A 26290-nucleotide genomic window follows, 5' to 3' on the forward strand; every position below is an offset into this window, starting at 1 on the left:
AAATAACCCATAGATTTTGTATGTGATTAAAGCAGATGTATGAGTGTGTACAGAAATTCTTTGGAGTAATTTTATAAGTACCACAAGGCTTGCTGATAGAGGTCCCATCAGCCATTTCCCAAAGCAGCCACAAGTGGCAGGAGTGAGTAGGTTTCACTCCTGCCCTGATCAGTCTCACCAGAGATTGTAGGTAGGCCCTGCGGGGGGGGGGGGGGGGGGGGGGGGGGGGGGAGGAGAGAGAACCTAGGTGGAGGTGTTTTGCTTGATTGGGTGGAGGGGAGTAGAGGCCCTGGTATTGCTGGGTAGGAGGGATCAGGATGTATCTGCAATTTGGGGGGGGGTTATACGGGTCCCGGCCAATATTCAGCCAGCTCCCGCCTGCATAGCTAAGTGCCTGACTTTAGGACAGAAATTCACTCACTTAGCTATGTGGCTGCCAGTATTGTATATTCAGCAGCACCCTCTAGTTAAGTGCCACTGATTATCTGCGGTTGGACAGCCATGATTGATGTAAGCAGGAAGGAGTCTCTCCTGCTCACTTATATTTAGGGGCCAAACATCAAATTCCCAGCACAGTTCCAAAAATCACTGAAAATGCTGGAAAAGTGTGGGGAATTAAAGCCCCGGTGATCAAAACTAATACCATTCTAATTTATACACGCTATGAGTTTTGATCATAGGAGGACTTCTGTGGGAGGATTGTGGTTGGGCATGCGCACAAGGCACAATCCTCCTGCAGATGTTATTTGACAGGTTTGGGATGTCAAACAAAAAGCTCGGACCTGTCAAACAGGAAGTCCTCCCCTGCACACAAGGGGCTGGAGGTCTGGTATACCTCCAGCTACCCTAATCCCCCCCCAGACAAGTGTCACTGATGGCCCAGTGGGGAGGTAGCAGAATGTCCGGTAGACCTTCAGTCCCCTGACTGCACCCCCCTGGAAGAAATTAAATTGATTCTTTGTTTCAGTCTTCACCAAGGAAGATTTGGGAGAGATACTAGTGCCAGAAATGGTATTCAAAGCTGGCAAGTCAGAGAAACTGAATGAAATCTCTATAAACCTGGAAGATGTAATGACACAATTTGACAAATTGAACAACAGCAAATCACCTGGACCGGATGTATTCATCCCAGAGTACTGATAGAATTGAAAAATGAATTTGCAGAACTATTGTTAATAATATGTCATTTATCTTTAAAATCAAGCATGATACCGGAAGAATGGAGGATGACCAATGTAAAACTAACTTTTCAAAAGGGTTTCAGAGGTGATCCGGGAAAATATAGACAGGTGAGCCTGAGGTCAGTGCCAGGCAAAATGGTAGAGACTATTATAAAGAGCAAAATTACAGAGCATATTCAAAAGCATGGATTAATGAGGCAATGCCAACATGGATTTAGTGAAGGGCAATCTTGCCTCACCAGTCTACTACAGTTCTTTGAAGAGGTAGAACAAACGTGGAAAAAGGTGAGTTGGTTGATATTGTATATCTGGATTTTCAAAAGACAATTGATAAAGTACCTCATGAAAGACTCCAGAGGAAATTGGAGAGTTATGGGATAGGAAGTAGTGTTCTATTGTGGATTAAAAACTGGTTAAAAAATAGAGTAGGGTTAAATGGTCAGTATTCTCAATGGAGAAGGGTTGATAGTGAGGTTCCCCAAGGGTCTGTGATGGGACCACTGCTTTTTAGCCTATTTATAAATGATCTAGAGATGGGAGTAACTAGTGAGGTAATTAAATTTGCTGATGACACAGAGTTATTCAAAGCTGTTAAATCGCAAGAGCATTGTGAAACATTACAAGAAGATATTACGAGACTGGGAGACTGGACAGATGACGTTTAATGTGAGCAAGTGCAAAGTAATGCATATGGGAAAGGAGAACCCAAACTATAGTTACATGATGCAAGATTTCACATTAGGAGTTACCAACCAGGAAAAGGATCTAGGCGTAATTGTTGATGATACGTTGAAACCCTCTGCTCAGTGTGCAGTAGCGGCTAAGAAAGCAAACAGAATGTTAGATATTATTAGGAAAGAAATGGACGCTATAATGCCTTTGTGTTGCTCCATGGTGTGACAGCACCTCAAATACTGTATGCAATTATGGTCTTTGCTTCTCATAAAAGATATAGAGGCATATTTTCAAAGCACTTAGCCTTCCAAAGTTCCATAGGTTTCTATGGAACTTTGGAAGGCTAAGTGCTTTGAAAATATGCCTCATAGTGGAATTAGAAAAGGTACAGAGAAGGGCGACAAAAATGATAAAGGGGATGGGATGACTACCGTATGAGGAAAGGCTAAAGCAGCTAGGGCTCTTTAGCTTGGAGAAGAGATGGTTGAGGGGAGATATGATAGAGGTCTATAAAATAATGAGTTGAATGGATTGGGTAGACGTGAATCGCTTGTTTACTCTTTCCAAAAATACTAGGACTAGGGGGCATGCAATTTAGCTACAAAGTGTAAATTTAAAACAAATCAGAGAAAATATTTCTTCACTCAACGTGTAATTAAACTCTGGAATTCATTGTCACAGAATGTGGTAAAAGCAGTTAGCTTAGCAGGGTTTAAAAAAGGTTTGGATAGCTTCCTAAAACAAAAGTCCATAAGCCATTATTAAAATGGACTTGGGGAAAATCCACTGCTTTTTCTAGGACAAGCAGCATGAAATGTACTGTTTTTGAAATCTTGCCAGGTACTTGTGACCTGGGTTGGCCACTGTTGGACACAGGATGTTGGGCTTGATGGACCTTCAGTCTATCCCAGTATGGCAACATTTATGTAAGGGCACAGGGGGCTGGAGGTCCAGTGAACCTCTAGCCCCATCTAACCTCCCCAACACAAAAAAATGTCCCTGGTGGTCCAGTGGGCAACCCTACCCTCACACGCCCTGGTGGCCTAATGCCCCCTAAACCTTTAAGAGGGAGGAAGGAGTAGCACTCTCTCCTCCTAGGCCTCAGCCTTCAAAATGGTGGTGCCCTGCCTGGAGCATTCTGGGATGTACTAGCCGGGTATTCAATACCATATAAGGGAGTTGTGTCAGGGGGTAAGTGTCAGTGTCCGGGGACTTCAGGTTGGTTGGGGGGGCCTTATCCATTGGAGGGATGGGTTGCAGTCCAAGCTGACAGTGACAGCCCAGGCTGCTTGGCTTGGATGAGGGGGTGGTGGAAGACAGGAATGGCCTAGTGGTTAGGGTGGTGGACTTTGGTCCTGGGGAACTGAGGAATTGAGTTCAATTCCCAGCACAGGCAGCTCCTTGTGACTCTGGGCAAGTCACTTAACTCTCCATTGCCCCATGTAAGCCACATTGAGCCTGCCATGAGTGGGAAAGCACAGGGTACAAATGTAACAAAAAAAAAAAAATGCTGCCCAAATGATCAAAGCGCAGTACTCCAATCATACAGGCAGAATATCACAGAGCTCATTTAAATAAGCTCTGTGGTATTCCCTGGCACACTCACTGTTTTCCACGCCAGGGCCCTCTGTTCATATTGTGCTGGTAAATGCGGGTGCTAGTGGCCTCTAGCACCCACATTTACCATTGATCATCAGGGCTTTAGAATATTGGGCAGTATGTCTTGTGTTCTTGCATTGAGCTTTTGTTGGTTGGAATGGGAATGCCCCAGGTTATCACAACAACTTTATTCTCCATAATTCTCTCAGGATCATGACCCCAGTGCTTTTTCAGTAAGAGAAAGGAGATGGGACTTGATATGCTGTCTTTTTTTGGTTACAATCAAAGCAGTTTACATATTATAAACAGGTACTTATATTGTACCTGAGGCAATGGGGGGTTAAATTGACCTGACCAGAGTCACAAGGAACTGCAGTAGGAATCAAACCCAGGTCACCAGGTTAACCACTAGGCTACTCCTCACAGCAATGTAGAAATGTTTTTTTCCAATGAGATGTGCCATCTTGTTGCATCTTGTTTTTCTCCTATCAGAATTTTGCAGCCAGTATGAGTAATCATTTCCACAATCTATATCCCTCCAATATTCAGAGCTATTTAACTGGTCAGAGCGGCTGCTGACCGGTTAAATAGTGCTTAACCTGTTATCCGACAATGTCCAGCAGGGGATACCCGGTTATCCCTCACTGAATATCCCTGGTTAGTGGCTAGCAGATAGCCAGTTATCCGCCAAATTTTAAACTGGGTTTCACGGCCATATTTGACCATGTGAAAACCTGGTATATTTTTGGTTGGTTTAAAGATAACCAGCTAAGTCTGGATATTGACGTAGCCGGTTATCTTTAAACCGACCCAAAATAAAATTAGATATTCAATGCCAGTCACCAGAAACGGCCCGACATTGAATATCTGGACTTAGAACTGACCGTGGGAGTTAGCCAGTCTAACTCCCACGGTCTAAATATTGGCCCCTATATGTCTATTTATCAGTTTTTTTTCCTATACTTTCTGTGAACCATAGCATCTATAATCCACTGTCCTGGGCACAATGATTGATCTCTCAAGCTTAAGCTTAAATTCATCTCTCCTTAACCATTCAAGTGTCTGGCTTTGATCAACATATGGTTCTGAGAGTATGGTTCTCCCAGTTTTGTGCTTTTCCCTCTTGTTTCTCCACATTTCCTGGTCTACTTCTTTAAAAAAGGGGGGGTGTCAGTTGTTTCCCCCCCTAGTTGTACTGGTGGATTCTCACACATTCCTTCTTTCTGTAGGAATGCTTGTCTAAGTTTAAGGATAGAAACCAAGTTTGGGCATTTAAGTTCATGCTGGTCCATGTGACAAAATTTAGTAGCAGTCAATGACACCAACTAAAACCTTGTATAAACCCCGATGCCTAAATTAGGTGCAAAGCAGGTGTATTCTATAACATCGCGCATAGATTTTAGAAACACCCATGACCCACCCATTCCATGCCCATAACCACACCCACTTCTCAACTATGTGACTTAGAATTTACATGCACCATGTCAGAATACACATAGCAAGTACAGCCTGTAAATTCTAAAGCCAATTAGTGCTGGTAATTGCTTGTTAACATCAAGCTGACAGAGCTCATTAGGTAGTTAACCCATTAAGCTATGCACACTTAGAATACACTTCGATTTCTGTGTGGAAATTAGGGTGTGATATAGTCTAGGGTTAGTCTGTGCTAAGCTTTAGTAAAAGGGCACCTTAATGTTGGATTGTTAGGTTTTTTTTTTTTTTTTTTAATTTGCTATTTTTGGAGTACTAGCCACATAAGGCAAGATTCTAGATATGGACCCTGCAAATGCAACATGAAAAAAATATGCCTATATTTTATAGGCTTACATTTCCGCTCAGTATATATAATACACCGAGCACCTCTCCACCTGATCAAATTTAAGTACATAAGTATATAAGTATTGCCATACTGGGAAAGACCAAAGGTCCATCAAGCCCGGCATCCTGTTTCCAACAGTGTCCAATCAGGGCCACGAATACGGGTCACGGCCATGTTTTACTTGGTGTAAATCCCAATGCCTAAATTATGTGCAGCATGGGTGTATTCTATAACAAAGCGCATAGATTTTAGAAACGCCCATGCCTCCTTTTCAACTATGCGACTTAGAATTTACAGAATACACTCTGAGGCTTATTTTCAAAGCACTTAGCCTCCCAAAGTTCCATAGAAACATATGGAACTTAGCCTCCCAAAGTGCTTTGAAAATATGCCTCTTAGTGAGTTAATTGCTTGTTAACATCCAATGGACAGTGCTGATTAGCTAGTTAACCAATTAAGATATGCGCACTTAGAACACGCTTCGATTTCCATGTGGAAATTAGGGCGTGATACATAGAATCCCGGGGATAGTTGTCATTGTGCACACATTACTCTTTATTGTATATCTGAAAATATAGACTTAGGGGCTCATTTTCGATACAGAAAAAGTCCAAGAAATGGCATAACAGGCAGATATACTTATTTCTCGTAGAAAACCCTCTAAAGTGAATAATCAAAAACAAAATGGGTCTAAGTCCGCTAGTCGCTGAAAAGAAGTCACTTAACTCTCTATTGCCCCAGGTACACAATTAGTACCTGTACATAATATATAAACCACTTTGATTGTAACCATCCCCTTTCTCCTATCCCCCATTGTATCTTGGAGCAGGACTGCTACCCTGGTCTTAGTTGATGCTGGATGGAGAATCTTGTAGGGCATGGTTCCATCAATGGGACTCTCTGGTTTCATCCTATTAGGTCTACACACCTGGGTCTGTACAAACACTCTCCACAATTCTCTCCAGCCTGAGGAAAGGGATGCTACCAGTGGTATGCTGCAAAGATCGGTTCTTGGTACAGTTCTTTTCCCCAGGGTGACCAGTTTTTATTCCCAGGATGTCTAGGTGGTATTCACTGATGACATCATAAATCATAGGACATTTTTTATTTGCTGACTTGGTATTTACTAGGCCTAAGTTTCCTAGTAGAGATCTTTTAGTGGGAAGGAAGGGTAACTAGATGCTGGTACAGTGGTAGTCATGTGGGTATAGTTAGGTTTTGCCATAAACTACCTTTTTAACAGCAGCAGAAAAAGGTACCCAATAACAGTATCTGTGGTGTAAAAACACCCACAAACACAATTTTTAGTACTCTCAAAGAGTCCCTAATTACCTGGAAAGTAAACCCCTTGATTTACAGTTTATAAACACCTAGAATAGAAGCCCTAGTTTTATATCAGACGCTAGTTGTAATGCTGTAGGAATATATAGAAACATTATTCATTCCCATTTAAACCCTTTTTTAACTGGGCTTATCATTAACATGTTTTTCGTAATGATTTTCCCTTGAGGTTTGCATTATATTTGTGCTTTTGTACTACAGGTCATTTACTTGACTGTAGTTTTGTTGTTGTTGTTGGGTTTTTTTTTAACCATAATTTGGATTTAGTTCTGTCTTATGACTGGCTTTATCTTTGTCCTCTGAGCTCATTTGATGAACTAAAGGAAAGGATGAATTGTTTCTCCTGTGGATTATAGGCTCTGGACATCGTATACTGACTTAATCACCATCAACTGCCGTCTTTGATAATGAAGACTAGCAACCATGCTGTGTCAGTTCATTAATTTTATGGTATGAGAAAATAAATGTTCTTAAAATCTGACATTAATTTTCAAACTGAATTACTAGCTTTTTATATTTCAAATACTTTCCATTTATATGCGCACTGTATCATATGTAAAAGTTACTCTGGCTGAATTGCCAGCACTCCTAAGTCAATGATGATTTAGGCTTCAGTGTACCTCCTGCAATGAAATCTCTAACATATGAAGGACTATTTTAAATGCCATTTAGTCGTGCAAATATTAGGGATGTGCAGGCAAAACAACAACAACAAAAAATCCATGAGTGGTGTAGAAGGAGTAGAAGTAAATCAATTTTTTACTTGTTCCAAAAGTACAAAGACTAGGGGACACTCAAGGAAGTTACATGGAAACACTTTTAAAACAAATAGGAGGAAATATTTATTTTCACTCTGAATAGTTAAGTTCTGGAACTCTTTGCCAGAGGATGTAGTAACAGTGGTTAGAGTATCTGGGTTTAAAAAAGATTTGGACAAGTTCCTGGAGGAAAAGTCTGCTATTGAGATAGACATGGGGAAGTCACTGCTTACCCTGGGATTGGTAGCATGGAACATTGCCACTATTTGGGTTTCTATCAGGTACTTGTGACCTGGCTTGGCCACTGTTGGAAACAGGATACTGGGCTAGGTGGATCATTGGTCTGACCCAGTATGACTACGCTTATGTTCTTATGCTACGTGCACAGTACTCCTGCAGCATGCACCAATGTAGCTGCATTGCCAATTACCACCAGGAATGCCTCCACTGCAGAAAAACATCCAAGTTTTGGGAACACCCAAATCCTGCCCCCAACACGTCTCCTTGTGATTTGGATGCACTGCATACCAACTGCATAGAAAAACATTTTAAAAACGGGGTTTCAAAATAAGATTTGGATGTTTTAGCAAAAATAAAAAGTCCATTTGCCACTTTGTGCCGCTTTTTGGACATTTTTCCGTTTTGAAAATGAGTCCCATAATCATCCACCTTCTTACTGAACAGAAGTGAATTACTCCCCGAATCACACCTTTGGAAATAAATTATATATATAACTTTGAATTGAATGTATCTGAAAAAGGCTAAAGTGAAATTCAAGATGAATAAAACAGAGTAAAGTTCCATTCAATGCAAAACAGAAGCTAAACTGTATTCGGAATTCACTTGCTGAGTTTAGGCAGACTAGCAGATTTAAAGTGGAAAGCTCAACATATACCTATTTCGGCAGCAACTACCTGCATTAGAGGCAATAATTTAAATAAATGTGAGAAATTGGCATGGCAACAGCGACATCAGCAGAGGGAGATGAGTGCAGAGTGAAGTCACTATAAAGGGTAGGAGTGAGTACAGTAACATAATAGCACAGTAGATGACAGCAGATAAAGTCCAGCAAGTCCCAGCAAGGTAAACTCATAGCATAAGCTATGATGTGATACTACATATGAATACTTTATCTTGATTTGTCTTTGCCATTTTCAGGGCACAGAGCTTAGAAGTTTGCCAGGCACTGGCCTTGTTCTCCAACTACTCAAGTTGTCATCGAAGCCTACAACAGTGGGTTCATACGGTCTGTGCCCTGAAGAGGACAGGTACAAATCAAAGTAGGGTATACACAAAAAGTAGCACATATGAGTTTATCTTGTTGGGCAGACTGGATGGACCATGCAGGTCTTTTTCTGCCGTCATTTACTATGTTACTATGATTCTATCAGTGGAGGGGGATCAACATTAGTGGAGGAAGAACTTGATTCGTAGCAGTGGAAGAGGTGGACAGGAATCAGTGGCAGATAAGATGGCAATGAGAGGGAGTTCATCAGGGTAATTCCAGTGAGAGGGACGGGCAGGTAGAAACAGTGGTTGGATGTACAAGAAAATGTCTTTGCCAGTGGTGGAAAGGGCAGGGCAGTGTCAGAGCAGGGGCATGGGAGAGAGGCATCAAGGCTTTGTCAGGATGATAGGTGAGAGAATGTGGACAGATTAGGTATAAAAAGAAGTTCAGAATAAAAAAAGCTCTCAAAAGAAAGTAAAACCACACCCTTTAAGTAGGAATCTTATGTAAACACTATTGCATATATTTTGTATTAAAAAAACAGGGGTATCATATCATGACTCATGGGCAAATGCATTTCAACTAAAACTCAACACAGAAAAAACATACTGTCTCATCCTCTTATCCCAATACAACACGTACAAACCCACAAATATAAACACCCCAGACCACACCCTCCCTATCTCAGACAGCCTGAAAATCCTCGGCGTTATTACTATCGACCGTAACCTCACACTTGAGAGCCAAGTCAACTCTACAACTAAGAAAATGTTCCACTCAATGTAGAAACTCAAACGCGTGAAACCATTCTTCCCGAGGGAAACATTTCGCAGCTTGATACAATCAATGGTACTAAGCCATACAGACTACTGCAATGGAATCTACGTGTGGATGCAAAGAACAACTCATAATGAAACAACAGACTGCCCAAAACACAGCAGCTAGGTTTATATTTGGAAAAACGCGATTTGAAAGCGCCAAACCCCTCCGAGAGAAATTACACTGGCTACCAATCAAAGAATGCATTGCTTTCAAAATCTGCACCCTGGTCCATAAAATAATCCACGGCGTTGCCCCGGGATACATGAAATACCTCATAGACCTACCAACAAGAAACACATTCGGATCAACCTGAACATACCTAAATCTCCATTACCCAAGTTGCAAAGGACTCAAATACAAATCAACATATGCATCCAGTTTCTCCTACATAAGCACACAACTGTGGAACGCACTACCAAAAGCTGTAAAAACAATAATGCACAACCACCTAAACTTCCAGAAATCATTAAAAACCAACCTGTTCAAAAAGGCATACCCTATCAATCCAACTTAAGTGCCTAAACCTTGCAACACAATGAAACCAAAGCTTGTAACAGACTCTGCATAACTCTTCCTCTTCACGACTCCCCATTATGTCTATAACACATGAACCTTATTCGACCACAACAACTCTTTGTATTTATTTCTCTACCGGAGTTGGCAAACACCTCTACGGTACAATGTAAGCCACATTGAGCCTGCAAATAGGTGGGAAAATGTGGGATACAAATGTAACAAATAAAAAAATAAATGACTGGTGACGTGTCAAAGAATCTAGTTGTCCTGTTTTATATCATATACCTCAGTTCAAAAACCTTGCTAAATTTATTATATCACCTTCCAATGATCAAAATGCCTCTTCACTTAAATGAAAAAAAAATGTCAAATTGGGTACAGAGTGAGTGTTGAGAGCTATGGAGGTCACATGTTGGAACTATGGAAACCACACATTCAAGGTGGGAAAGCCTTGTGTCACTGCTCTTACACTTAGTGAGTTGGCGACTGGTGCATGAGTGTGGCATGAGCTACCCCTTCATTTTGGTATATAATCTTCCACATTAGTGCATGTCCACTGGGGCACATCCTAATGAGTGTGACTAAAGGGGCAAGTCTGGCTCCTCTGGAGCCCCTTCAGACCCCCTTTGGAGCAACTGTGGAGTAACTCTGAAGTAACTTTGGAGGGTTTGTATTTTCCCATGAATCTCTCTCTGGGTGTCATTCCCCCTCCCTTTTTTAGACTATGTTAGATTTTATTTACTGATAGGGAAGAGGAAGGGTACGAAAAAAGCCCCAGCTGCCTCCACACCTATATTACAGGGTCTGATGGAGAAGCATTTGAATTGTACAGCTCAAGAAAGGAGCCCCTGTCTTTCATATTACCTTGAAGAGGGTCTCATTCAGCTCTAATGGTAGAACCCCACCTTTACATCCTTCTGCCTCCTTCTGCCTTCTTGTATGTTTTTACCTGGGAGCAGATCATTTTTTTCAGGTGGATAGAGCTGGGAAGGATTCTACTGACCTCACTTTTAAACCACAGGTCTTTCCTGTGGTAGAATCTGTTCCTTTACCAAAGTTTTAGATGCACCTGTTAAAGAGATTTCCCTGCTGGACATCTGGAGGGTAGTATCTAGAACTGAAGGGATGCTTAAAGGAACCATGACTTAGCTTTGTTCCTTCACTGTGAAGATTATTTCTGAGTTCCAGAATTTGGATTCTAGAATTCAAATCTTTGATCAGTGCTTGAAGGTGGTGGAGCCAAAGATTCAGTTCTTGCAGGTAGTTGGTTTATCTACCATTAGGATAATCTCTATGTTCACCATAAACTACAATTTTTGAACAATTTGTTTTGTATAAATAATTCTAGATTTCTTAATTTTCCTAAGATATATTTGAAGAAATATTTCAAGGAGATGGTACAATTATCTGACTCAGATTCTGTTCCTTAAATAACTTATGTTTCTACTTTTTTCTCTGGGGATTATACATCTGAAGGAGCAGCAGTTGGGTTTAGTGCCCAAGGGAGTGTTGATCTAACTGCTTTTCTAGAAGATTCTCAAGACATTTCCTGTCAAGCAGTTTTGGTGGTTACATTGTCATCAGAGAATGGCAAGTTATCTGCCTTTAAGCATACTTCAAAGTTTAAGGAAATATTGTTTTGTGGACAATGAGTACAGGTGTTTCCTGTTATTTTGTGGTATACCCAGGAGCGTAGGAAGCAGTTTTTGGCCCCGAGGATGTGAGCAGTGAGCTAGGGCCTACTTTGTTTTACAGCATTTCTGTAGGTGTTTGGTATCCTTACAGGGCAAGAAATATGTATTCTTTGATCCACTACAATTAGATACATTTCTTAAGTGTCAGAAGAGGGTAATGGATTTTCGAAGATTGAATGTAATTGCATCTAAAAATGAGAGTTTGTCCTCCTTGGTTTCATTTGCTTAGGGGGTCTTTTGCTAAGGTGCACTGGCATTTTTAGTGTGCACTAAAAATAGGCGTGCGCTAAATGCTAGAGACGCCAATGTATTCCTATGGGCATCTCTAGTGTTTAGCGTGCACCTTAGTAAAAGAGCCCCTTAATGTATTTTGTATTTCTTTGCATTTTTTTTTTTTTGCAGAACTTGTGCTTCTACAGATTTGTTTTCTTGTTGCCGGCCTTTCTCGGAATCTTTTTGTGATGTAATAATTAAAAGCTTATTTAATAATAAACTACTAAATAAAAATGTAAAAAGAAAAATGTCAAAAAGTGAGACTTGATGGGAAGACAGATGATAAAGTGTGGCTTGGTAGAGTGGCAGGGACTGTGTGGTTGTGTGGGGGCTATATGGATCAATAGGAGTGGTATCATATAGCTGCATCTATCTTGAGACCATAGGTGTGTCAAAAGGGATGTGTGTGCTTTGGGGGTATTGGAGTTGGAAAGTAGGGCTATGGTGCTGATTTGAAGATGAGAGCTGTGGGGTGGTAGGGATATATGTGTGTGTGTGTGTGTGTGTGTGTGTGTGTGTGTGTGTTTGTGCATGTGCTTGTTGGAATTAGGGAGGAGGGGTTGGGATGTGTATATGTGTGCCTCATGGCCTTACGACTTCTATTTTATTTCTCCAATGCATTCTTTTCTGCCTCCTTCATGTTTACTTCTTCAACCTCCCTTATACTCGTCCCTCACTTCCATTTCCCAGTTCCAGCACTGATTCTTGCTTGATCTCCATTCATCTCCCCTACATATTCTCTGCTCTCTCTCCTCTTATTTCTATTACCAGTCCGCTCTCACAATCTGTTCTCCTAATCCCTCTTACTTTTGTCTATAGGATACTGTAGGTTTGAAATAAGCACTAAAACCTGCATTTTAATAGCGGTTTATGGAATTTATCTCCAGGAATTTATTCAAAACTTTTTTAAAATCCAGATACTCCAACTGCTTTGGCCACATTTTCTGGCAAATAGTTCCAGAACTTATGTGTTGAGTGAAAAAATATTTAATCATATTTGTTTTAAAAGCATTCGCATGTAGCTTCATGGTGTATCCCTGGTCCTTGTTCTTTTGGAAACAGTAAACAATTGATTCGTATTTAACCATGCCACTCCACTCAGGATTTTGTAGACTTCTCTCATATCCCCCCTCAGCCAATTCTTCTCCAAGCGGAAGAGCCCTAACCTCCTTAGACTGTCCTCATATGACAGTCATCCCATCTCCTTAATCATTTTTGGACATAATTCTTTGTACCTTTCCTAATACTGCCTTATCCTTTTTGAGATGTGATGACCAGAACTGCATAAAATCTTATAACCTATGTGTGGCCTTTTGCAATCTAGGTGTTAGCATTTATACCAGTCTATGGCTAGAGTAAATGTTTGCACCTTAAATACTTTTCTTTATAGGCTTCAAATATGCCCCCTTGGAGGACAATTCTATAAAGGGGCACCTATCTGAAGCCTATTCTATAAAGAAAGGTAGGCAGCTGTTTTCCTTCATAGAATACTAGCATAACAGATAAAATATGTGTGTATAATTTAGGCATGACCATATATACCAGCCATAGAGCTGCTGTAAATGTTCACACCTAGATTGTTAAGAAACACATGTAAATTATAGCATTCTATTAATTAAACTATTCTAATAAGAATATTTGCAGAAAGCCCCTGTTCGCCCCTCAGTCGGGTCCACCAGCTAAGCTCCCTGGGTCAGACACCCGGGACCAGGGGTCATAGAACAGATGGGAACATCAAGTGAGCTGGGCGGAGGCCGGGGCCAGGCCAAATCCCGGTAGGCCAAAGGGTAATCTTTCTGTGGGCACTCTCAAGTCCACTCTCATTCAGAAAAATAACCAGCAGTTGTTGAATTAAACTTCCAACTGATTTTTACTTAATGACAACTTGGAAAAAAAACTGTTCAGACTCACAAATTGATATGTACACTTGGGGCATCTCATAGGTTCCGCGTTAGGAGTCACAGACCTAGGAAGGGATCTGGGAGTCATCCTTGATAAGACATTAAAATCTTCTGCTCAGTGTGCTGCGGCAGCTAAGAAAGCACACAGAATGTTGAGTATTATTAGGAAAGGGATGGAAAACAAACACAAGGATGTTATAATGCCGTTGTATCGCTCCATGGTGCGACCACACCTTGAATATTGTGTCCAATTCTGGTCGACGCATCTCAAAAAAGATATAAAGGAATTAGAGAAGGTGCAGAGAAGGGCGACAAAAATGATAAAGGGAATGGAATGATTTCCCTATGAGGAAAGGCTGAGAAGGTTAGGGCTCTTCAGCTTGGAGAAAAGGTGGCTGAGGGGTGATATGATAGAAGTCTATAAGATAATAAGTGGAGTAGAGCGGACAGATGTGAAGCGTTTGTTTTCACTTTCAAACAACAACAAAACCTTGGGACACAAGATGAAGCTAGAATATGGTAGATTTAAAACAAATAGGAGAAAGTTTTTCTTTACTCAGTGTGTAGTTGGACTCTGGAACTCGTTGCCGGAAAATGTAGTGAAAGCAGCTGGCCTTACGGAATTTAAAGGGGGTTTGGACAGATTCCTGAGGGAAAAGTCCACTAAACATTATTAAGAATTAAGAATTTTTTTTTTTGGGGGGGGGGGGGGTGCCGGGTTCTTGAAACCTGGATTGGCCGCTGTAGGAGACAGGATGCTGGGCTTGATGGACCCTTGGTCTTTTCCCAGTATGGCAGTGCTTATGCTTATGCTTATCAGCTTCAGACAGTCTCCATTAATTCCCAAAATAATGCGAACAGTCATTGTACATCAGCAGCATGGTTCCTCTTTTAGTTCTGTCCCATCCTGGTTCAGGATTTCCTTCCAAACACCTACTGTCCTGCCAGAAGTGAGCCTCCCCCGCTCCCACTTTTCCCGTGAGCATTGCTTTTTGTTCCCAAGTTGTGAACTCCCTGCTGCACCCTCTCCCCTGCAGCAGGGGCTTCTTCCACTGGATATTACAGAAGTCCTCCCTTTTTATGTCCAGGACTTCCACCTCAGTGCTTGGGTCTTGGGGTGGGCAATCTAAGACCTCACTTCCCTAAACACAGTCCCTTTTATCACTTACTGGCCCTGCCCACATGGGCTGGCTCCACCCAAATCCACCCACCAGACTGGCAATCACAACTCTTGTTATCTTAGTGACCTCTCTGAAAATCATCCTTCTTACTGTTCTAGAGCAGAGGCATTTTCATGAGGGTGGGTGTCACATTTCAATTGCATGATTTCTTGGAAAACACATTAGCCATGTTTGTTTTGTCTGGTGGGTGGAAGATCAGTGGACCTGTATAATAAAAGGAGTTAAATTCAGATAAATATAAGAGTATAATTGTAGCAAATGTTGTAATTGATTTATGGGATTTACCTATGGTAGAGTTTTAACATGTAAGAGAAGAAATACAGTGAGTAAACAGATCTATAGGACTACAACAGACAAATAGAGAAAGTGGTAAAAAGAATACAGAGTTAGCTTTACCTGTGACAAAATGTTAAATGTTAGGCAAATTTACGGAGCCGATGATGAGCTGAGTGAGCCACAAGGCTGTGTACCTTGCAGGGCCGCCGAGAGGGGGGGGGGGGGGGGGACAAAATTCCCGGGGCCCGGCACCACAGTCCCACCCGCCACTACCACCGGGCTCCTTCCACCCGAACCCCCGCCAGCAGAAGTGCTGTCTTCTGACTCGTCTCCGGCGTGCACGGCCCACACAGATGCGCTCCTCTCAGCTAATCTTCGCTGTACGCTGCAGGGCTTCTGTGCGTCTGACGTCCTGCAGGACGTCAGAGGCACAGAAGCCCTGCAGGGTACAGCGAAGATCAGCTGAGAGGAGCGCGTCTGTGTGGGCCGCGCATGCCGGAGTCAGAAGACAGCACTTCTGCTGGCGGGGGTTCGGGTGGAAGGGGCCTGGCCCAGTGGCGGAGGCGGGTAGGACTATGGCGCCGGGCCCCCCTCGGGGGGGGCGGCGACAATCTGGAGGGGGGTGGCAGTGGGGGGCGGGGCCAGGGGGCGGGGGGCGGCCTTGTCCCGGGCCCAGCCCAGTCTCTCGGCGGCCCTGGTACCTTGTGTGAAACAAGTCACGTATCAAGGCTCCTTTATGGCTATTAATCCCACTATTATTAGGTTTCAATTTACTGTTTTCAAGTTTTTTTTTTTTTGCTTATTGCAGCATTCTATACAAGCGTTGTGTCAGAGGAGACAATGAAGCATGCTCACCTTCACAACGGTCTTTCTAAAGACCTCCCTTTGTTGAGGATTTGCCTTTATCAAATAGTTCTCAAAAGCATTCAGCATTAAGACTCCTGATGCAGGCCTAACGGCCGAAACACGACGTTGTGTCGAGTCTTTATACCTCAATAAATATCTTTATTATTATATATCCTTTCAGTCTTTGGAATCCTTGGTCGCCCTCCCACTTTTATTTCATTTCTTTTCATAATATTTTGAGAACACAATAGCACTGGGTTTTTAAAATTATTTTGTGATCTGATACCCCCATAATTATTAACCTTATTGGAATGTATTTGATAGTTTACCTGTGAAGAAACATTCTGTCCTTGAACAAGCTGAGCTTTTACAAAGAGAAAGGAAATGAGAAAGCTGTTTTTAATGTGTTTCAATACTCATGTTGAATTATATATAATAATTTGTCTTAAGTTACTCGTTTGCTGAACGAAAATCCATTGTCTGTATTTGAATATCTTAGCATTCAGCAGGAGAGTTATATAAAATCATTTTATTTCAAATTGTGTGGTCTTTTGTACAGATAGCTGGTTCTATACTGTATCCTCTGACTACACATTATTTGGAAAATTCATTTTTCAGAAACCAAGAAGTGTTCCTTCTCAATAGCTGCCCCGCTTGAATGGAATAAATTGTCCAGCCAACTTAGACTCCTGACAGATAGGGCTACCTTTAGACAGAAGTAAAAGGCCATGTTGTTTTTACAGGATAATTGAGACAGAAACATATTTAAATGCTTAGCTGGATGGGCTGGCAAATGAGCAGTGACACTTTTAGATGGTCATGACTTGTTTCTGGGGCTTTGCTACAGATTATTGTTGTTGTTGTTGTTTGCTAATATTTGTCAAAAGGCTCATTTTAGTTTTTGCACGGTCTATTATTCTTTTGTTATTGTAGGATGATTTTATGTACTGTATGTTTTTATTTCATGTTGTTGTTTTAGAAAATTTTATGGTTTTAATTAAAGTGATTGTATGGAGGCAGTTCTATAAATTAGCACCAAGATGTAGGTGCCAAAATGGGGGTGCGCTTAGCACCAATTCTATAATGCTTTGGCATGCTGAAAGTCAGGTGTGCCACCTTATGCCATGTCGATGGGTGGTGTAAGCTGACGTGTCTAAATGTGTCATGCAGTGCGTGGTGCTGATAGTATTCTATTAGCTGTGCATGGCACTTGGCGACATGCCCATGCTCTGCCACATGTACGCTCCCCTTGCAGTAGTGTGCTAAGTGACGTGCCCACACCAGTTACAGAATAACGCCTAGAAGTTACGCTCATAACTTTCATACTCATAAGTGCTATTCTGTAACACATGGGCTCTACTGGAGCCGATGTTTAGGCACCAGCTTATAGAATTGCCTTTCATGAATTTATTGTGTTTCTTGAACTCCAAGGTCATGATATTTAGCTGGCTGTGATCAGCATTTTGCTGACCGTCGCAGGCATAATACTTGGAAATTCAATTCTGGGCCATGTCTGAGCTCAGGCATTGAATTTCCAGGTAAACGGAGCCAGCCAAAATATAGCCAGTTAAGTGCGATATTTGGCACTTAAACGGCTATAAAGACCCACATAAAGATAGAACTGACATTTATGTGTTCCTATTTATGCAGTTAAATTTAACTGGTTATGTGCTGAATATCACACTTTGTGGCCCTTTTACAAAGGAACCCATATAAGTGCCTATTTTCATCCAAACTTAGAAACAGAAGGGGCACTTTTACTAAGCTGAGTTAAGAAGCTAACACATGTTTTACTGTGTGGTAGATATTAATGGCTACTGTGTATTAAAACCAGCTAGCTCAGTGGATGCTATACCAAAGCTATCACAACTAACAGTATGGCTACACTTAATGCCACCTCAAGAAATAGGGATAAGTTCAGCCATGCTACTAACAGTTTAGTAGCATGGCTGTGGCCCTGTATATGGATTCCCCCGGTACCCTCCTCCCAAATAGACCCCCATCCCCACACACACACATCATAGTCCCCTTCTGATCCCCATGATGTGCTCTAAGCCCCCTCTAAGCCCCTTCCTTGATCACAGAACCCCCTCTAAGCCTCTCTCCCTGATGTCTAGTCCGTCCAGAATGTATGCATCCCTTGGGACTTACCTGAAGGTTGTCCCTGATACTTTAGTGGAAGAGAACGGGAAAAGTCCTCCTCCACTTCTGCCTCATCTGGCTCTGGGTTTCAAAATGGTGGCTATGACCCTTAGCTGTAGTTTTGCAGTAGTACCACTAGGCATCAGCTTTCCTTATAAAAGCATTTAATGCAGTGCCGTGCAGTAAGCATCTGCTCTGTGCAATAATGAGAAACAATCTAAAAAAAGTTTTCTATAAAAGCTCAAGGAGTGGCAGGGTTAAGCTGTCAACATGAAGTGCGCAATGAGGATTGAGATACCGACATCCACAAATTAGAAAAAAAGAAGCCTTGGAATGATTATGTCTTATGATTTAAAGCAGGCTTGTCCAACCCATGTCCCGCGTGCCAAACCTCGGCCCACCAAGTTCATTTTTCTGGCCTATAGAAGCTTGATGGAAACAGGATACCTCCTGTGGCATGCCTACTTCCCTGCTGCAACTCCTCTAACTTTGAGCTTGAGCTAAGCGGGGCCGGAAGTTTGGGTCAGTGTTGTTCAAAGTACTAAGCCAAACTACTTATGTAAAAATAAATGTATATTTTAATACTTAAGTAAAAATAAAAAGTATAGTGAAGAACACAATAAAACATTTACTTAAGTAAAAATAAAAAAGTTATAGCCTGTGGCTAGGAATCTGTGTGAGAAATGTTTAACTATCTGAAGGAAAGTATAACTGGAGCAATGTGTGGCATTTGGTGCTTGATCAAAGTTCCAATAAATGCAGCTCTTTCTGCAGTATTTCTGAGTATAACTGCCCTGTTAGCCCCATGTGATAGGAAATAGAAAATATTTTCTGCCAAACATTTGGTACACGTCAGAAATATGATTACTGCCCAGGGCATGCAGTAGCCAGGCGGTAGTTCTAATTTGAGGCGCGTTGGACGCCTTAGTAAAAGGGCCCCTAAATTGGCTCACAAGCCAATCAGTGCCAATAATTGGGCAATATTTGGAACCAATTTGGATTTGCATATATTGGCGTACCAAGGGTGGGGCGGTGGGGGCAGCAGGTGGGGGGGTTCTCTGCTGGTGCTGCAGTCCCCACAGCCTACCAGCTCCATCGACAGACGGCCCTCTTCTCCTGCCACCTGGCACCCTGCCTTTAAAAAAATCTGTGAAGTGGTGGCGCAGCACCTCGTATATGCTCTGCGTGTAAAAGAAGCAAATCGCCTCGTTGTGTCAGCCCTTCCCCTCACTGTGTCCCGCCCTTATGAAAATAGGAAGTTACATCACAGGGCGCGACAGTGAGGGAAGGACCGATGCGACAAAGCAATTTGCTTCTTTTACATGCAGAGCAGACGCGAGGCATTGAGCTGCCGTTTCACAGATTTTTTTAAAGGCTGGGTGCCAGGTGGTAGGAGAAGAGAGTCGTTTGTCGACGGAGCTGGTAGGCAGGTGGGGACTGGGGAGGGGAGGGGGAGGCTCAGATGGGAGAAGGGGACTGGGTCTGGGAGGGGGAATCAGATAGGAGAAGGGGCCTGGAACTGGGGTCTGAGAAGGGGGCAGGAGGGAAAATGGGTCTGGGGCTGAAAAGGGGGGCCCTAATGCAAGGCATGTGGATGAAGGAGACTGGAACTGGGGGCTGAAAAGGAGGGTAGGTGGGATAAGGGGGTTAGTACGAACTGAGGGCTGAAAAGGAGCATGGGCAGGGGCTGAAGCTGTGGGGACTGGGGGCTGAAAAGGGGACAGGGAGAAGTGGCTGGGGGCTGTAGTTCAGGACTGGTGGGAGAAAAGGGCTGGGGCTGAAAAGGGGGGCATGTGGGAGATGTGGGCTAGGGCTGGAACTAGGGGCAGGTGGGATAATGGGGCTGGAACTGAGGGCTGAAAAGAGGGGGCAGAGAGAGAGAGGGGAACAGATCCTAGGTGGAAGGGGGAGTGAGAGGGAGGGCAGACCCTGGATGGAAGGGGGAGCGAGAGGGAGGGCAGACCCTGGATGGATGGGAGAGGGAGGGCAAATGGTGGATTGAAGGGGCAGAGAGAAAGGGCAGTCAGTGGATGGAAGGGATAGAAAGGGCAGACAGTGGATGGAAGGGGGAGAGAGAGAGGGCAGACGGGCAGACAGTGGATGGAAGGGGCAGGGAGAGAGCGAATACAGATGCTGGATGGAAGGAAGACAGTGAAAAGAAGATGAGAAAAGCAGAAACCAGAGACAAACTGTAAATAAAATATATATTTTTATTTTTTTGCTTTAGGATAAACTAGTATTGTAGATGTGTTAATAAATGTTTATAAATAGAACATGTAAATAAGGCAATCTTTTTATTGGACTAATTTTAATACATTTTGACTTAACTTTCAGAGAACAAAACCCCCTTCTTCAGGTCAGGATAGGATACTATAACAGCACTATACTGTATTAGTCCAATAAAATGGTATTAGTTTAATTTTTGTCTAAATAGAAAGTTTATGATTACTTATTCTATAGTGGATTAGAGTGTATCTGTGTTTGTGAAAAAGACATGGCTTTCAGTTGGCATTGACTGTGCAGGATCGACGATCTGTACTATTCTGTCTGGTTTCGTTTTACAATAGGTGAATTGATGTTCTAGTGCTCACTGTAGTGTTTAAGATGCTTTCCTTTTCCTTGTGTGACTCATAGAAATTACTGCTTATGGTATGGTAGAATTGCTCTATAGGTCCTGAGTGTTTTGTATTCTCGGTATGCCTAGTACTGGATTTTGGAGGGGGGTGTTAAAAAAATGACCAGCCCCGGGTGTCAACTACCCTAGGTACGCCACTGTTTGCACGCATATCTTGCTACACGCTATTCTATAACAATGTACATCCAAATCACATGGTGCAGGTGCACAACTCAAAAGGGGGTGATGGTCGGATCACGGGCATTCCTACAATTTGTGCACAGTTATAGAATACCAAGGATGTGTGCCCAGATTGGGCACTGGAATTACACCTGGTTTCAGCTAGTGTACGTTTTGACACCCAAATTTGGGCACAGAAATTGGTATTGAATGCAATTCCATTGCCTAAATTGATTAAAAAATTTTAAAATATGTAATTCTTATTTATAGTATCGAGTTGCCTATGTGTGGAATTTGTTACCATTCTTGAATCAAGTCAAACCAAATTATCTAACATTCCGCAAGAATTTGAAAACCTACATATTCATAAAATATCTCTAACATAACTTACATAAGAACATAAGCATTGCCATACTGGGACAGACCAAAGGTCCATCAAGCCCAGCATCCTGTTTCCAAGTGGCCAATCCAGATTACAAGTACCTGGCAAGATCCCAAAACAGTGCAATACATTTTATACTGCTAATTCTAGAAATAAGCAGTGGATTTTCCCAAAGTCCATCTTAATAATGGCTTATGGACTTTTCTTTTAGGAAGCTATCCAAACCTTTTTAAAACCATGCTAAGCTAACTGCTTTTACCACATTCTCTGGCAATGAATTCCAGAGTTTAATTACAAGTTGAGTGAAGAATATTTTCTCCGATTTATTTTAAATTTATTACTTTGTAGCTTCGTTGTGTGCCTCCTTGTCTTAGGGTTCCTTATACAAAGGCGCGCTGAAAATGGCTTGCATTAGTGTAGGCATGGGTTTTGGGCGCGCACCAATCCATTTTTCAGCTTGCCTGTGAAAAAGGATATGCGCAAAATCAAAATTGCCGCACATCCATTTGGGGTCTGAGACCTTACCGCCAGCCATTGACCTAGCGGTAAAGAATCTGGGCAGTAATGGCCTACACGCATCAAACGCCACTTGGCACACATCCATTATGTGTGTTCGAAAATAAAAAATATTTTTCAGACGCACGTATTGGGACGTGTGCCAAAAATGAAATTACCGCAAGAGCCACGCTGTAGTCGGGCAGTAACTCCACTTTGGCAAGTGTAGACACTTATGCGGCTTAGTAAAAGGACCCTTTAGTATTTTTGGAAAGAGTAAACAAATAATTCACATCTACCTGTTCCACTCCACTTGTATGTTATAATATATTATTGTAATTCTAGGATGATTGTTCCTGTTGTTTATTTGACTTTGAGGGGCAAAATGGAAAGATCGTCCAAGTACGAATTAGGGCGTTCTTACGATAACGTCCAAAAATAGACCTGTATAATGGAAAAATAGTGTGGGCGTTTTTCGACAATCGATTATCCCTGTAAGAAAACAATCAAATGACGAGCGCATAAGCGTGACTAAATTGGGCGCCCTAACACGGTCGACTATTGCAGGTGCAAACGACCAAATCACGTGGTGTGAAAAATAATGTACATAGGTGTATCGTAAGTACAATACATGTTGTTCATGCCATCTGGGTACGGAAATATATGAGGAACGCATATATGTGTCAACTACAGACATATCATGCTGCTCCGCCCATACTTCCATCATATGTGCCCATCTGAATATCCGGATCTGCATGCACTGTACACCTACTGCTCCACCAAATCTTCCATCATATGTGCCCATCTGAATGTCCGGATCTGCATGCACTGTACACCTACTAAACATGCAGTAAATGCATATTGTGTATATGTGAAAAGGGTCGGGTGGGGTGCGTCATCTATATAAGGCACGTTTCACACTCCTGCAGGCATGTGCACGTCAAAGACGTCTATGCTTACGAGGGCGTCCACGTGCTGATAGCGGCCATATATGGAATGGTCATCCATATATGGAGCTGTGCATGAAACGACGTCCCTCACGCAAGGTCGTCTATATAAGGCACCTCTTTTCCAACACGTGGAAAAATGGCACAACGCAGGGAGCCAAATTTTGGAGAAGAGGAGAGCCTGCTGCTTGTCCGGCTCTGCCTAAGGCACCGCCATCGCCTTTTCATCCAGCACCACCACCTGCCCCCCAGGCTGCAGGCCATGCGAGCCTGGTCCCGCATCCGGGAACGATTGGAAAGGTAAGGTTATGGCCCAACCCCCCTCCCCTCCTGTACCTACACATATAACAGCTCCGTCATCAATGTTACCAGCAGTAACTGGAGTGTCCATGCAAGGATCATGAGTAATATAGGAACATGCACAATCACTAATAATTTGTATGTTATTTAAACGACCACCATGATAACACATATGTAGTTTAACAAGCATACATTAGAATGTATACAAACGGTACTGTCTGGCCTCATGCCCACCTCTCTGCCATCATCTGCATAGGAACCAACTCGGTGGCTGCTGTGGGTGCTTCACCACCCCACCCCCAATATCAAATATGTATGGAGGGAGGGGTCATCTCCACTGGGGGTTCCACCCCCCAAAATGTTAAAAAGGTGGCTCCTATGATTCACTACCAATGGAGGTGCCCCCCCCCCCCCAACACTGTAGACCCTCTCTCTCTGGTATGTGAATAGCAAATGAATGTGTGCAGAGGACAAAAAGGACCAACACCCCTGACCCCTGCTCTACAAACTTATATCTTACAGACGCTTTGGAGTCCACCGGGACCTCGAGTCCTTAAGGAGGCGGTTCCGGCGGGTGAGGCGGGAGAGGCCTGAGCTCATCCGGGCGGTGCGAAGGCACCTCAGGGCTCGCCGTAAGTATTCAAAAACAGGACACCTGTACACATTACTACATACATTTCATGAATAAAGCAAATGTGTTGTACAATATCACTTCCCATGTGCCTAATAGCCACCTAGTAAGTAATACCATATCTGTCCCAGATCAAGGATGCAGGTTGCAGGGGTTCTCCCATGAGCATGCTTGCAACGTCCGACCATCCTCCCGAGATGAATGAGATGATATGCCACACTTTACTATTCCCCTTATTGTGGTGGCTGATTACTGTGTCCTGGTACAGCTGCCTGAGGCCCTACTTTTACTGCATGTTATGGCCTAAATCACATAAAAGAATTGTGCTCAACACCCTTCCCACTGCCCCCCCCCCCCAATAACTCCTACAACAACTGCCCATCAACCCCTCGTTGCATTTCACAATGCAAACATGCTGGTCAGCAATGAATTTGGTATGGCCACATGTCCTGCGTGGTGTGTGTCAGAGGAGGGTCCAGGGTTCTGTTTCATGTCATCTGATGCAGCTCATTCCCCATGGGCATAGGCTACGCCTTACCACACCCTGCCCCATGCCACCCAGCTACTGCACTATGCAAGCCATGGTGTATGCACTGATCTCAATCACACTCCTTTTACATACACAGGGCTCCACCAGCAGGAAAGTGAGCGCCAGGATGAGGAGGGCCACCACCCCCAGGAGGAGGAGGAGGAGGAGGAGGAGGAAGAGCAGGAGGAGGGGCACATGGAGGAACAGGAGGAGCAGGAGCCAGGCCAGGAGGCGGGCCACCAGCAAGAAGAGGAGGAGGAGGACTCGGAGGAGGGAGTCCTCATTATAGACCTGCATGAGGACCCCTCCCCACCTGCAGCACCATCGCCTGGCCCACCTCCATCCCCTGGGCCAGCTTCTGTGTCCCCTGGCCCACCTCCATCCCCTGGGCCAGCTTCTGTGTCCCCTGGCCCACCTCCATCCCCTGGGCCAGCTTCTGTGTCCCCTGGCCCACCTCCATCCCCTGGGCCATCTTCTTCCGTGTCCCCTGGCCCACCTCCAGCCTTTGGGCCTGCCACTGTGGTGCGCCTCCTGCAGCAGCTGGTAGATGGCCAGCAGCAAATTATAGTTGGCCAGCAGCAACTTCTAGTTGGCCAGCACCAGCTGCTGCAGGAGGTGACAGCCCTGCGGCAGGGCAATGAGCAGCTCCAGGGCCCACTAAGGGTACTGCTGGGGCTGCTCATTGCCCTGCTACAGAGGGCCTTACTAAGAGGGCGTGGCCGCCCTTAATTTAAATAGGGGGGCCTGTTGGTGTTGTGTGTGTGGGGGGAGGGAGGGAGGGAATTGTTGGGGTTGTGTGTGTGGGGGGAGGGAAATGTTGGGGGTTCTGTGGGGGGTGGGGGAGGGAATTGTTGGGGTGTGTGGGGAGGTGTGGGGGGGAGGATGGCATTGTTGGGGTTATTTTGTAGGGGTGGGGGTGGGGATGGGGCCAAATAAATTTTTGTTATAATATAACTATCAGGGTGTGTGTGTGTGTTTGTCTCCCTTGTGCATTACATATCACCAAATGGTGCTGTTGAGTTGAGAGGAAGGAGGCAGCAATATGCACAGCATTAAATGTGCTGTGTGAATGAGAAGGTGATGTATGTCTGAGAATGTTGGCCAGACAGAACGCCACCTGTTCATTCCAACCTGCATGGCCCATATGTGCAGGGGGGTTGGGCCAGGGAGGCTGGATGGATATTTGTGTTCATTAATAAAAATGGCCAGCCAGCATCTCTCTCTCCCTTCCTCCCTCCCTCCCCTCCACCATACTGACCCACAATACAGAGTGCCATCAATAAGAGATTAATAGTGTACCACGTGTGATCTGCCAGGTACACACTTCCACATAACTCCAGGTACCACATACAAAGTGTTTGCTGTCTGATGGACACATATCCTTACCCACAAGCCACATTGGTGGGGTGGGGGGGGGGGGGCAAGAAGGACCTACAATACAAACAGCTGGCTCATATTTTCACATTGAATACATCAGCTATGGTATATAATGCTGAGGAGCAAAAGGGAAACAATGGGAAACCCAATAGATGGATGGTTACTTCATCACAGTTGCAATGTAATACTTGTGTTAGGGAAGGCCACAAATAAAAATGGTGCTCATTATTTGCAGGTGTGATCACAGTTTCTCCAGTAGTTGATCAAGGTGTGTTACATTCAAGTATTCTGGGTTTGTGTCAAACTTTGTCGCTGAACTGACTTGCCTTAGGTGGGATTTGAACCAGCAACCTTATGATTATAAGGCTGGTGCTCTAACCACTAGGCCACAGCAGCCATCAGGCTTTAGCCACCACCAGTTACTTTGGGTTGGTACCTGTACACACACCCCTTTCCCTCACCACCACGTCATAGGCCTCAGTGGCACTACCTGTAGCCACCTCTATCATTTTGTCCAGGCTACCGATTAAAAACAATGTAATGTGCATGTTCCCTACCCTACTACTACCTATGGAGCAATTTA

The 26290-nt window shown here is 43.5% G+C and overlaps 1 protein-coding gene across 2 annotated transcripts in view; it reads right to left on the reverse strand.

Moving 5' to 3' along the window:
* Window positions 1–26290, reverse strand: part of ESR1 (estrogen receptor 1) — a 587957-nt gene that overhangs the window by 192955 nt on the left and 368712 nt on the right. The gene's annotated exons all lie outside the window — the stretch shown is intronic.

This window comes from Microcaecilia unicolor, chromosome 3, assembly GCF_901765095.1.
Source record: "Microcaecilia unicolor chromosome 3, aMicUni1.1, whole genome shotgun sequence".
Taxonomy (NCBI): domain Eukaryota; kingdom Metazoa; phylum Chordata; class Amphibia; order Gymnophiona; family Siphonopidae; genus Microcaecilia; species Microcaecilia unicolor.